We start from the raw sequence: 11136 nt of genomic DNA on the forward strand, positions 1-11136 counted from the left end.
AGTCTAGAAACTTCACATTCCTCATCCAGTGGCACAGCATCTCACTCATGCTAGGGAGGCATTAAGAAGGCTAATGTTTGTCAAAAAGCCTTGGTGCAGTAATATGCTGCAATGGATTATCATCCATTTGAGCAAGTGCTCCTCCCCTCCCAGCCAGCCTTGCGCTCTCTCCCTAGAAGTGAATTCTCCAAAAATTGAATTACAGATTACATTTTTTTTCTTTTAAATAGTCCTAGAACTTTTTTTGGTTCATTCCCAAGCACTACTGCAGCTTCTCATGCCCTGGGCTTGTGTCATTCCAGACCTTGTGTTGAGGCCCCTCACGTCTCCCCCGTTTGCTGAATAGTCCTGCAAGAACCATCAAAGCACGGGCCTTGGACTCTCCAGCACTGGCTTTGCTCTGCCGCACATCATCCTCTCTTGGTTATCCTGCCGAGCAGGAGAACAAGCCCCTAAACCTGTTCTGGGCACATCTGCAAGACTTAATCATGCCAGCTAGTACCACAGACAACCCAAATCACTCACCTGCTCCTGCAAAGACAAGACTCAAGCGCTTGCTGGTCTGCAGAGAGGGCAAGTCCCTCAGCCCAGGGCTCAGCCACCAGCTCCAGATGTTCTAGATGCTGTTGTGCTTCACCTGGGGTCGGCCACCCGTGTCCCACTATGGCCAGGAAAGCCGCTCCTTCTGCAGCGTATGATTAATGGCCCCAGAAAAGTTTGTCTGCCTAAGGTTCCTGGATGGGAAGCTTGACCAACCCACAAAGGCGGCTGGCTTACCGCAAAGTGAGAGCGAATGGGCGAAGGCCAGGAAATCCAAAGGAAGGATGTGAGAAGTAGGAGATAGTGTGTCAAGTCACCAAAAAGCACCTGCCTGCCCCAAAACCCAGAAAAAGAGCCTCAAGTGACACTACATATCAACAAAGTGAGAAAAGGGAAGACTTGGCAGCCTAAAGCAAGGAACAAGGGAAGAACAAGGTGGCAGGCACAGGACATTCCCCTTGGTATTGGTAGTACCAGCACAAATTTCAGCTGCATGGGTCTTTTTCCAGAATTTACTTAAAGAGCATCTGATGCCTCATGACAGGTTATATTTAGACACCATTTTATCTGTACCAGGACTCCTCTCCAGCCACAGGGACTGGCATCAAGCACAGGACACTGTCTTGCCAGCCTTATTTGGACAGGATCATCATTTCCTATGAACACCTCATCGAGTGCAGAAAACACCATCAGCCAGTACATGCACCAGGAGAGCTGCAAAGTACTTGTGGCGCCACCTTCCAGCAAGGAGCAAAACACAGGCTGTTACCGTAACATAGGAAGTGTTAAACTGAGATCTCATGGAGGAGGAGGTTAGCAGACACAAGTCTGTCATTTACAGTGATGCTTTTCAGGCATTTACAGCTGCAGAGATGCCAGTCGAGATCCAGGTTCCCACAGCTTCTCCCAGGCTTTACACACTCCAATTGCCACCCAACAGCTCTTTGGATGGTGACCCACACCAGGTCAGCCAGCAGCAAGCAGAGCCAGCGGCAGGCACAGCCAGCCCTCACCCCCAGCCACTGCACTGCCCCAGCCTGGGATCCATTTGCAGGCAGGTTAAGCAGGCAAAGCTTTAGGCATCACTCCAGGACACAGCTTGAACTCACATCTCTGAAGGGAGGACAGGGGGCTCTCCTCTGAAAGTTTACCTTTTTTCCAGCTCCCTGACTTAGAGGTATTTCAGAGAGAAATCAAAGGGCTGTAGTGCTGTGGGAGTCCAGGGCACCCACACTGATTTCCTCAGCAAATTCTGGTTATGTTTCTAAACAATGGAAAATTTCCCAAACACTGAGAGAGAACAAAACCTACGCTAGCCACTAGAAACAAGACAGAACTCAACGATGCTCCAGCCAGCACTCTCACTCTGCTCCTCAAGTGATGCTCTGCATAAACCCAAACAAAGGAGCCCATTTACATCATCACCAATGGATTTCTTTACCCCTAGAACACCTGTACAAGTGCCACGCTTACGAGTGCCATTACGATTTCCAACAGCCTCCCGCTGACGTTGAACAGACTTTCCAAGCTTCTCTGCATACATTTTGTACTTGATTACTCCACGCTTGCTGGAAGAAAAGGAACAAAATGCACTCAAGAGCCACTTGGTTATTGCCAATTTGGGTACAACAATGTCAAATGCAACAACATCATTTTTACCTCCTGGCAACCTCCCTGCGCCAGCACACACCATGGCACACACCATGTCCAGCCACCAGAAACAGGCGTTTCCCACTGAAGGAACAAGAACCTCATACACAGCCCTTCAGTTCTATAACCCTCACAAGGACCCATCTCTACAAGCCATAATGCATTAAGCAACACAATATTCAAAAGTGAGTCCAGAGCTTGCAACAGAGCCCAGCTCACCCAAGGCTCCTGCTGGAAATTTTCCATAGTGTAACAGTTTATTCTGGGGGCAGGAAGAAAATTAATTAAGTCAGAGAAAGAAGAAAAAAATCCCCCTAAAGTGAGTAACTGCACTAAAGCAGCAGCCGTGAGCAGGCCAAGTACATTTTAAGGGCTATACATTTTCACTTCCACAGTCTTGGAAAATAAAATGGAGCGACTTTGTTCTCGATGCATATTGTCCACCATTAGTTATTGTCGGTCTGTTGATGCTTACTTGAAAAACAAAATTTAATTAAACCCCACAGTACTACATAGCCTGCCTTTGAAATATGCCCGCATTAGTGGATCATTACAGTAAATGAAATACAGCTTCATATAGTATTTTTCAAATAACGTCCTAAAACATTTACAAATTAAATAATACTCTTGCAGAAAGAAATTAAGAGACACAGTGTTTAGCAAGGGCAAAGATAAGTTTACAGATGAAGACTGAAACGAGACGTGGAGGCAGTGAGGCAGAGAGGTGTCAGAGGGCTCTTCTAGACCTGTTGTGATGGTTCTCTGTGTACCAGAAACTAGATGAAGAAAGAGTGCACCAGTGCCAGGCAAACACAAAGGGCAGCATCCCCAAACCCCCAAGGAGCTTTCAGCACAAGCTCATTCAGGGTCTGGGGTGCACTGGCACAGTTTGCCAAGCCAGGGAGGTGCCTGCGCTCCTCTGCGTGCAGGAGAGCTCAATGCTGTTATATGCCCTTTGAGTCCTTTGGAAACCCAGCCAGAGTCATACTGGTCATAGGGAAGTGAACCATTGCAACTGACTGAGAGCAGTGAAAGTCCAGACTCTCAACAGGCTCAGAAAAGGAATGCAGAAAGGTGCTCTTGAGGCAGGATGAGAAATGCACTGCTAATATTTACTGGGAGCAGAAAACAAAGGGAACTTTGGTTTCTCTGAGTAAGTAAAAGCACAAGCATGTTACTGAGTCAGCATTGGTCACAGCAGCAATGCCTGATGCTGAGCAAAGCAAAGCAGCACGTTAAAAAGCAAGTGAATATTACATGAGCCTTACAGCTCGGGCTTGAAAGGATCCAAGATTTGTACTTCTCTTAATAGCATGTGGGGTGATGCCAAGTGTTCTTTGACAAATTATTTACTCAGACATCATTTTCCCTCAAACAAGGGTAGCCCATTACCACATCCTTCTTCACGTGAGCCTGGAAAAGGCTGTGCCCTGCAGCTCCTACGGCCCCATCTCCACAGTGATGCACCAATGGAGGTACTGACTCTAGCAAGAAGGCAAACCTCCCCAAAGAAAAGGCTGAAGATGGCAGAGGTCTCACCAGCATGAGCCCTGGAGAACGGTGGGCTGCGCACGCTGAGTGCGAGTGGCACTGCCAGGCAGGGCTTTTGCAAGAAGTGTAGCATACCAGCCTATGAACAGGCTGGAAATGAAGAAGAAAACCTTGCAAGGGTACCTCTGGATCCATTTTACAGGAAGACAGTAAAAGATTCACAGCTGCTGCCCATGCCAGGGATCAGCAACCGACAGCCAAATTCCCACAGGTCCTGCTGAGTTCTCATCAGCATGTGAATCTATTAGAGGAAAACTGTTCAGCCTGGCATATAATCATTGAAAGCTGTCAACTTCCAGCCTATGCAGAGCTTTCTCTGTGGACAGGATCCCCCTCTGTGGACAGGATCCCCCTCTGTGGACCACAGACTCCTCACCAACTTCACATGGCAAAATTAACAAACAGCTGAAGCAAGGGGTGATCCATTATGCATTGCCTTATCAGTCCTACAATAATAATGAGCACCGGGACCCCAAGAAACTACACAGCACATAGCAAGGCTGGGCATAAACCACTGGAATATAGAAAATGCAACCTAGAACCCTTCCTAAAGGAAAAATAGGGTGGTAGAGAGGCATCGGGAGTGACATAAAAGAGTTGGCACACAGAGCAACCCTCTTGCACTGGGGATGGCTGACAAGCCTCTGACAAGGCTGTGTGGATCCAAACTGTGGAAGACAAAGCACAACACTTGTGCCCTAGCAAGGCAGCTAGCTCCTACCTGCTGACACACCCTCCTCACCTCTCACACCAAAGCCTCCATCAGGATCAACAACTCACAGCCACTCTCTTGCACGCCCCCACACCCACTCTCCCATCAGTGGACAGCATGAAAGCTGCCCGGCAACACTCAGGCAGATCTGGGCTGGCTTTGTGCTTTCCAGGCTGTGGCAAAGCCTCCCTGACACTTAAAAACAGCAAAACCGGCTTGCATAAAAGATGAAGATTGCTGAGCCCCCTGAAGCCTTCCTGAGGTGAGAGCAATCTGTGCGCTGTAATCATCAGACAGCGGGAGCATGCTAAAACCGGGGCAGCTAGACTGCAGGACGAGCTTAAAAATGACCAGGCTTCACATCTATAGGTATTTTAAGAAACATGCTAATCTACAGCTCACCAGCACTTTTCTCTACCTCTGAACATTCTGAGAATGAGTTCTGAACATTTAAAACAGAATGGACTGTTACTCCCTGGAGGAAATAAAGAGAATGGGATGTCTGATAGGGAAGAAGGGGCACAGCTCAAACACCTCTGAAAGTGCCCTACTTCTGCAGTTCAAGGTTAAACATCCCATTTGCACTAATTTCTGAGCCTGCTTCTTTCAAAAGCCGCGCCAGGTAATTAGAATCATTATAACTATTATTAGACCATAATATTATTATAGCATTTTTGCTACACTTGACATCTGTTGGCTGATAGATTTAACTAGTACATAAGAAATAATTGCACATAGATTTCTTGCAAATGAGCACCATCACGGAAGACATTAGAGTGTTCTGCATTGAAAAAGTTAATTTTATGGAAGCATGCTTGAAATAAAAATTCTAAAATTAACAGTCAAACCTTTAAAATCTCCCATTAAAGAAACTACTTGGGCTTAAAGTAGGCAGCCATTAAAAATAATCCTAACTTTTCTTTAGATGCTTAAAGGCATATACCTGGCTCGGTACCTCCTTCAGATCAACATGTGCATCTTCTTCCCACCTATTCAAGTGACCCAGAGGTTTCTAAATCATCCTTCCATCTTCCTTTTCCTCTCTTTGCAGCAGGCTTTTGAATTATTTGGGCAAAGAGCCTGACTGCGCAGAGAATCAGTATAATCAGGACTCTTACAACCTGCTCACTGAAAACCCTATAGTATTATCAGCAAACACACATCTAGAATAAAATACAGCTTCTTGTATCCCACAAAGCCCAAAGGGCTTTGTAAACTGGACTCAGGATGCAATTTATCCACCACCGAGATTCAGCTGTAATCCAGTGTGGAATAAAACCTTTCTACCAGTATTTAACTACAGCACACAGCCCCCAGAGGGAGAGAAGTAAGGAAGAATCCAATAGAAACCACAGGAACACTTTAGGGAGGCTGAATTTTCTCCCCTGGAACTGAAATTTGGTCAGGGCACCCACCATCAGCCATCAACCAATAAAGGAGAACATACATCTCCATCCCAATGATGATGTCCTTGAAGCACAGCCTGAGCAAACAGCTGTGGCCAGGTACCTCAAGTTACCAGGCTTGAGAGGTGGAAGAGATGAAAACCACAGAACCCTGTGTTGACCTTGAATCCAGTGGCATCCAAATTTCACCCCACAGTTACACCAATGTGCACAGAAAGATGGTATAGTGGGTGGAAGCACACTTCAGAAAAGGACTAATGTCTTAAAAAGCAAAAAGCTGATCCCAGCAGCTCATTACTTACAGAACTCAGGGGCAGTTAGAGCTGGTCCTGTTTGGACAGTGATGTTTTCTCCAGTATTTGAGTTAAAGTAATTCCTCTTCCTTAAGCTTAGTTTGCGCTGAGAAGGTGACTGGCAGAGCCCTGGCAGAACAAGGTATCCTGCAACCGCTCCCACAGCGACACACTATTCAGGGATAGAAATGAGTGCAATTAATTTTCCTAGAGCAAGTAATTTTTTTTCCAGAGCAACCACACAAAGAACTTTGAATTGCTTGAGGAGAAAAATATGTTTTTACTACCTTAGTCACATACAGACAAGCCTAACTCTCACTGAGAACAGACCTAAGCAGAAAGAAAGGGGAGCAGGATACTACAGACACAAATTCTTCCCATGCATAACCCTCGGCTACCAAAGCAGAAGAACCTGGGGAGCTCTCAGTGGAAAGCACGGCTGAGTGACCAGAGGATTGCCTCAGAGCGATGCTAGTCCTAGTAAGCACCAGCAAGAAGCCCCAGTTAATGAGGTTCATGAAAGCTATTGAAAATCACCTGAGCCTCCAGAAACAGGGCACAACTCCTGCTGTACAGAGATCTGGCATCATACCTCCATCCAGCACAACAGTGTTAAAGCAGGCTTTTCACTCTATCCATCCAACACTCTCAGGCAAACCAGAGGAACTCAGACTAGGCGAGCTCACCTTAACAAGGCACAGTGCTCACTACTAAGGAAAATAAAAAAATCAAAGCAACTCCCTCCTACACACACACTTGAAGGGTAGATGTCAGTGATTCCCTATCACAAAGGGAGAAAACCTCACATATGGGCCCTTGGAGCTCAGTCCAGGTCTGCTTCTATTCATCCTTTTCATTAATGGCCTGAATAATGAAAAAGTACTTTTATTAAACCTGAAAGGATGTTCAAGCAGTTAAGAACTGGAAGCACTCTGGAGGTCATGATCAAAATTGATAAACTGAAGAAAAGTTCCAAAAACACCCACACATCAATAAAAAGAAAAGCAAGGAAAACAATGCAAAGAACTGAACTTGGAAACAGCAAAACCAAAGATCAAGCACATAAATACAGCACACACAAAAGCTCTCTGGACAGAGGTAACGTTGAAGAAAATCAGGAACTGGACTAAAAATAGTGTTGTGACACCACAGCTCCAGCTGTGAAGAGCTAAACATTATTCTGCAATTTAAGAACATAAAATTCCTAATTCTGCGTTGGAAGGCCATGCTCAGTGCTGGGTACCACCCCTAATAAAGTCATAGACAAACGAGAGGGTCCAGGCAACAAGCGGAGCAGTCAGCAGTGTAAAACACACAGCCCTGTAGCAGCTGTTGAAGGGCTTCTCCATCCCTGCTCCCCTCCAGGGTCATTATCAGCTCTCAGCATTTAACAGCAGCTGTTTACAAGGACAACCATCCATTGGGCTTCCTTTCCTATGAAGGCAAGGGACACAGCAGCCCACTTAATTTGCTGCAGGTGAGTTAGATGAGGTATCAGGCTCTCTGAGACTCTGGGATTTGATGAAATCCCAGATGGATCTTGACCCCAGTCCAGATCCGCACTAACATCCACCACTCTCTACCCTGGAGCTGAGTGTATCTCACCTGGCCTCAGGACAGAGCCATGGACAAGGAGACTTTTCCATCCCTGCATTTCATTTTAGCATCCTCCATCTGGCCACTCCTACACCACTACAGCAGTGACATCTTAGAGCTAAATTAACAGCCTTCTCTTCCCTAAAACAAAATAGAGCTCCTCATCCTGCCGAAAGGGCACCCACACAGCAATGCAGAACAAGCACAGCCGCAACCACTTCAATTCATGTCTTCATTACCTTTCATAAAAGAGACTCTTCAGCTTAATTTGCCACCAAGCTACTTTGGTGATGAAGACTGCCTTCCCACATGCTGCAGGGTGAGGGATGCTGACCTGGGCCGCCTGTGGGGAAAGGCAAGGCTTCCCTCCTCTGCTCTTACCTACAAAGAGCCCCACTGACCTGTGCAACAGGTTGTGTCCTGTAAGGGTTACCACCCATCCGAGCAGGCAAGCCCTCCCTTCCCCAGACAGAATAATGTGAGATAAAGATGGCCAAAAGCAATTGAAAACATTGAAACAAGGTGTTTCAAAGCAGGCAAGAGCAGCTGTGCCTGCACAGCTGATGCAATACACACACAGCTGCACCAAACCCCGACCAAAGGCTCCATGAGAAATCCAGCAAGCAGGCAAGATCTACAACCTTATGCAAAAGCAGGGCTTAACTTCCAGGAACATTTAAGATTTCCCAGTGACTCAAGAGGATTTTTTATTTTCTTTGAGTCAGAACTTTAGAGGCAAACTGCCTTGTGAACCAATGCCAGAAGAGATTTGACAAAGCCTTGATTAACACGCACCAACTCCTTTCACAGGTCTGTTTCCCAGAACATCCCCAGTGTTGTGTCATTTTTCACTTCAGGTGCTAAGAATATCTGCATGTTAATAAAAAATAATAACTAGATGTATATTAGAGATGATTCGTCTACTTCACGAGTGCAGGGTAAATGTTATTTCCCAGAGGGGAAAACTGAGCAGGGTTACAAAAGCCAGAGAGAGTTAGCTGCAGAGGGGATTAGCACATAGAAAGGCTGGCTAGTATCCCTAAATTTATCCCAATAACCCACTGCCTTGCAGATTCTCAGGGTATAGTTGACATACTTTCAACCACACCTGCCCAGCTTGACGACATCTGTATTTTAGTCTTCCATTTCCTTGCAGGTAAGAGCAGAGAGAGGGTTTGGGGTGGCTGGAAAGTCTTTCAGGCGTTTTATTGTTCGAGCTAAAGAAATTCTCAAATGTAAAAAAGAGAAGGTGGCGGTGGTAGCACCAGCACCGATCTTGTGCTGCTTTAGGGCATGGGGACAGTGTTGTGGCCAAGGGCTGTTCTGATATCCCATTAGGAACTACCAGTTTCCAGCTTAATTCTTTAAAAGGACCATATTTGTATCCCTTCAAATCTAGTAAATATGTAGCCACACAGATGACAGAACCCAGGAACTTGCAGACACTACTCTCACCTCTGTCAGCTGCACTTCTACATTAAAGTTTCTGGGACAATATTTTGGATGCTTCCGCCACAGAAATGCCTTGGAGGCTGCTGAAAAATACCAACATGGTCCAGGCCGGTCATTTTAAGGCAGGGTTGGGGGAAAGAAAAGACAGGGGGGAAAAGAAAGAGCTCCATCCCTTAATAATGCTACTTCCAGAGCACAAATTAGTTCAAAAGGATCACACAAAGCAGAAACACTGTGGTAGCACCTTCAATAAATGACAGGGTGTATCATCGGCTCCTAACACCTTAGACACTTATCTGCACTTAAAAGGCTTCCTACCATGGCTGTACGCCGGTGCAGCCTCCTCGCACAGACAGCTCTACCAACAGAAATGTCTGTGCAGATTATACTACTTTGGCAAGCAAATTAAACAGTATCAGTGAAGTCATACTTTCTGCCTCTAAGCCGTATTTGTACTAGGTCAGTTCTATCAGCAAAACACTGTAAAATAAATAACTTGCCCCTAAGAAACTGTGTCTACAGAACTTACTAGTGTAAACCTAGGCCATCTTGAGAGGCGGGTAGTGTTGATTATTTGTCAAAGATTACTTCTAATGCGAGTGTTAGTCAACCACTTAAGTTAAACATTTTAAGGCAATATTCCAAACAGTGTTTATATACAAAATCTCATTTGCTCAGTTTTCACTCCCTGGCTTTGTGCAACATGTAATTTTGCTAGGTCTGCGGCAAGAGAGCCATATGCACGCTTGTACCAAAATAATTAAACAGTTTTAAAATTCAGGCCCCGTGCTACCAAGCACACACCCGAAAGGAAAATCCATTTTAATGGCCCAGAGGTACACCGAAGGTACCAGGACACCTTTAGTCCCCAGCTGCCCAGGTGCAAAGCGGACCTGAGGGCATCCAGCCCGTCCTCGCGCCCAAGGCCGAGCCCAAACCGCTCCCGTGTTGCTGAATTTGGATGTCGGACCCTTCAGCCCGAGGGATCCCTGCCTGCCCTCGCAGCCTCCCGGCGCTCGGCGGGCAGGTGCCGGCCGCGGGGCCCCGCCTCTCCGTCACCTCCAAAACAGGACGCCCAGGCACCTGCCTTTACTTCCCAGCCCTGCGCGGGGCCGGCCGCCACCCCCGGGGTGAGGGCAGCCGCCGCTGCCCCCCGCCAGCCGCAGCCCTCCAGGCCCTGCGCCCCCGGAGCCCGGGCCCCTCAGTGGGGCAGCAGGGCGGCGGGCAGTCCTCCGCCCCGACAAGGCCTCACCGCCGCCTCCTCTCCAACGAGGGGCACCGCCGGGACGCTCTCCGGCGCGAGGCCGGCGACGGCTCAGCCCCGCAGGGCCCCGGTGCAACTCGGCCCGCCCCAGCCCCCCCACCCCCGGCACTCAGCGCCGCCACGGGGCCGCCCGACAGCCGCCCCCCACTCACCGCTCCGCACTGCGCACGCGCCGCCCGAGCCACGCCCCGCCCCGCCGTTGCCCCCGCCCCGCGCCCCGTGTGGCGGCGCCGGTATCGCGGGCCGCGCCGGGCTGCCTCGGGTCCCGGCCGGGCGGCCCAGGGACGCCCTGGGGGTGGGCAGGCGGCCTGTCCCGGGCAAGGCATCGCCAGGCCCTGAGGAAACGGGGTCATCCTGAGGGAGGGGCACTTTCGCTATCGGTTAAAGGGGAAAAAGGGTAAAATAAATGGCTTTTCTAAATTACACCTGCTTTCCTTCGGGGTGGCCGTACGCCGCAGCCGTCTGTGCGCGGACTCCGAGCACTATCGTGCCGCGGGATCGCCCTCCCCTCCGTCCCCCTCAGACAGCCGCGGGGTGCCGGCAGCGGGCGGCTCGGAGCTGGGGCACCGACGGGAGGGGCACCGGCCCAGCCGCGGGCCCCCAGACACCGGCGATGCGGCCGGGGAAGGGTGCCCGGTCCCGTGGGCCTTCCCCGCCCAGCCTCGACCCGCC

The 11136-nt window shown here is 48.7% G+C and overlaps 1 protein-coding gene across 9 annotated transcripts in view; it reads right to left on the minus strand.

The window, feature by feature from the left end:
* The window catches only part of SIL1 (SIL1 nucleotide exchange factor), a 99467-nt gene extending 88798 nt beyond the window's left edge, over nt 1-10669 (minus strand). Inside the window, exons 1-2 of one of the 9 annotated variants that reach the window (XM_075102231.1) lie at nt 10617-10659; nt 6162-6324 (exon numbers count right to left, since the gene is read on the minus strand). The gene's annotated coding sequence lies outside the window, so the exon portion shown is untranslated. Of the gene's footprint in view, nt 1-2013; nt 2109-6161; nt 6325-7987; nt 8122-8543; nt 8619-9203; nt 9285-10093; nt 10326-10616 lie in introns of those variants that run through there. The other 8 variants (XM_075102240.1, XM_075102235.1, XM_075102232.1 and 5 more) reach the window with 8 other exon arrangements.
* Between the last annotated feature and the right edge of the window lie 467 nt (nt 10670-11136).

This window comes from Phalacrocorax aristotelis, chromosome 8 (assembly GCF_949628215.1).
Source record: "Phalacrocorax aristotelis chromosome 8, bGulAri2.1, whole genome shotgun sequence".
NCBI lineage: Eukaryota > Metazoa > Chordata > Aves > Suliformes > Phalacrocoracidae > Phalacrocorax > Phalacrocorax aristotelis.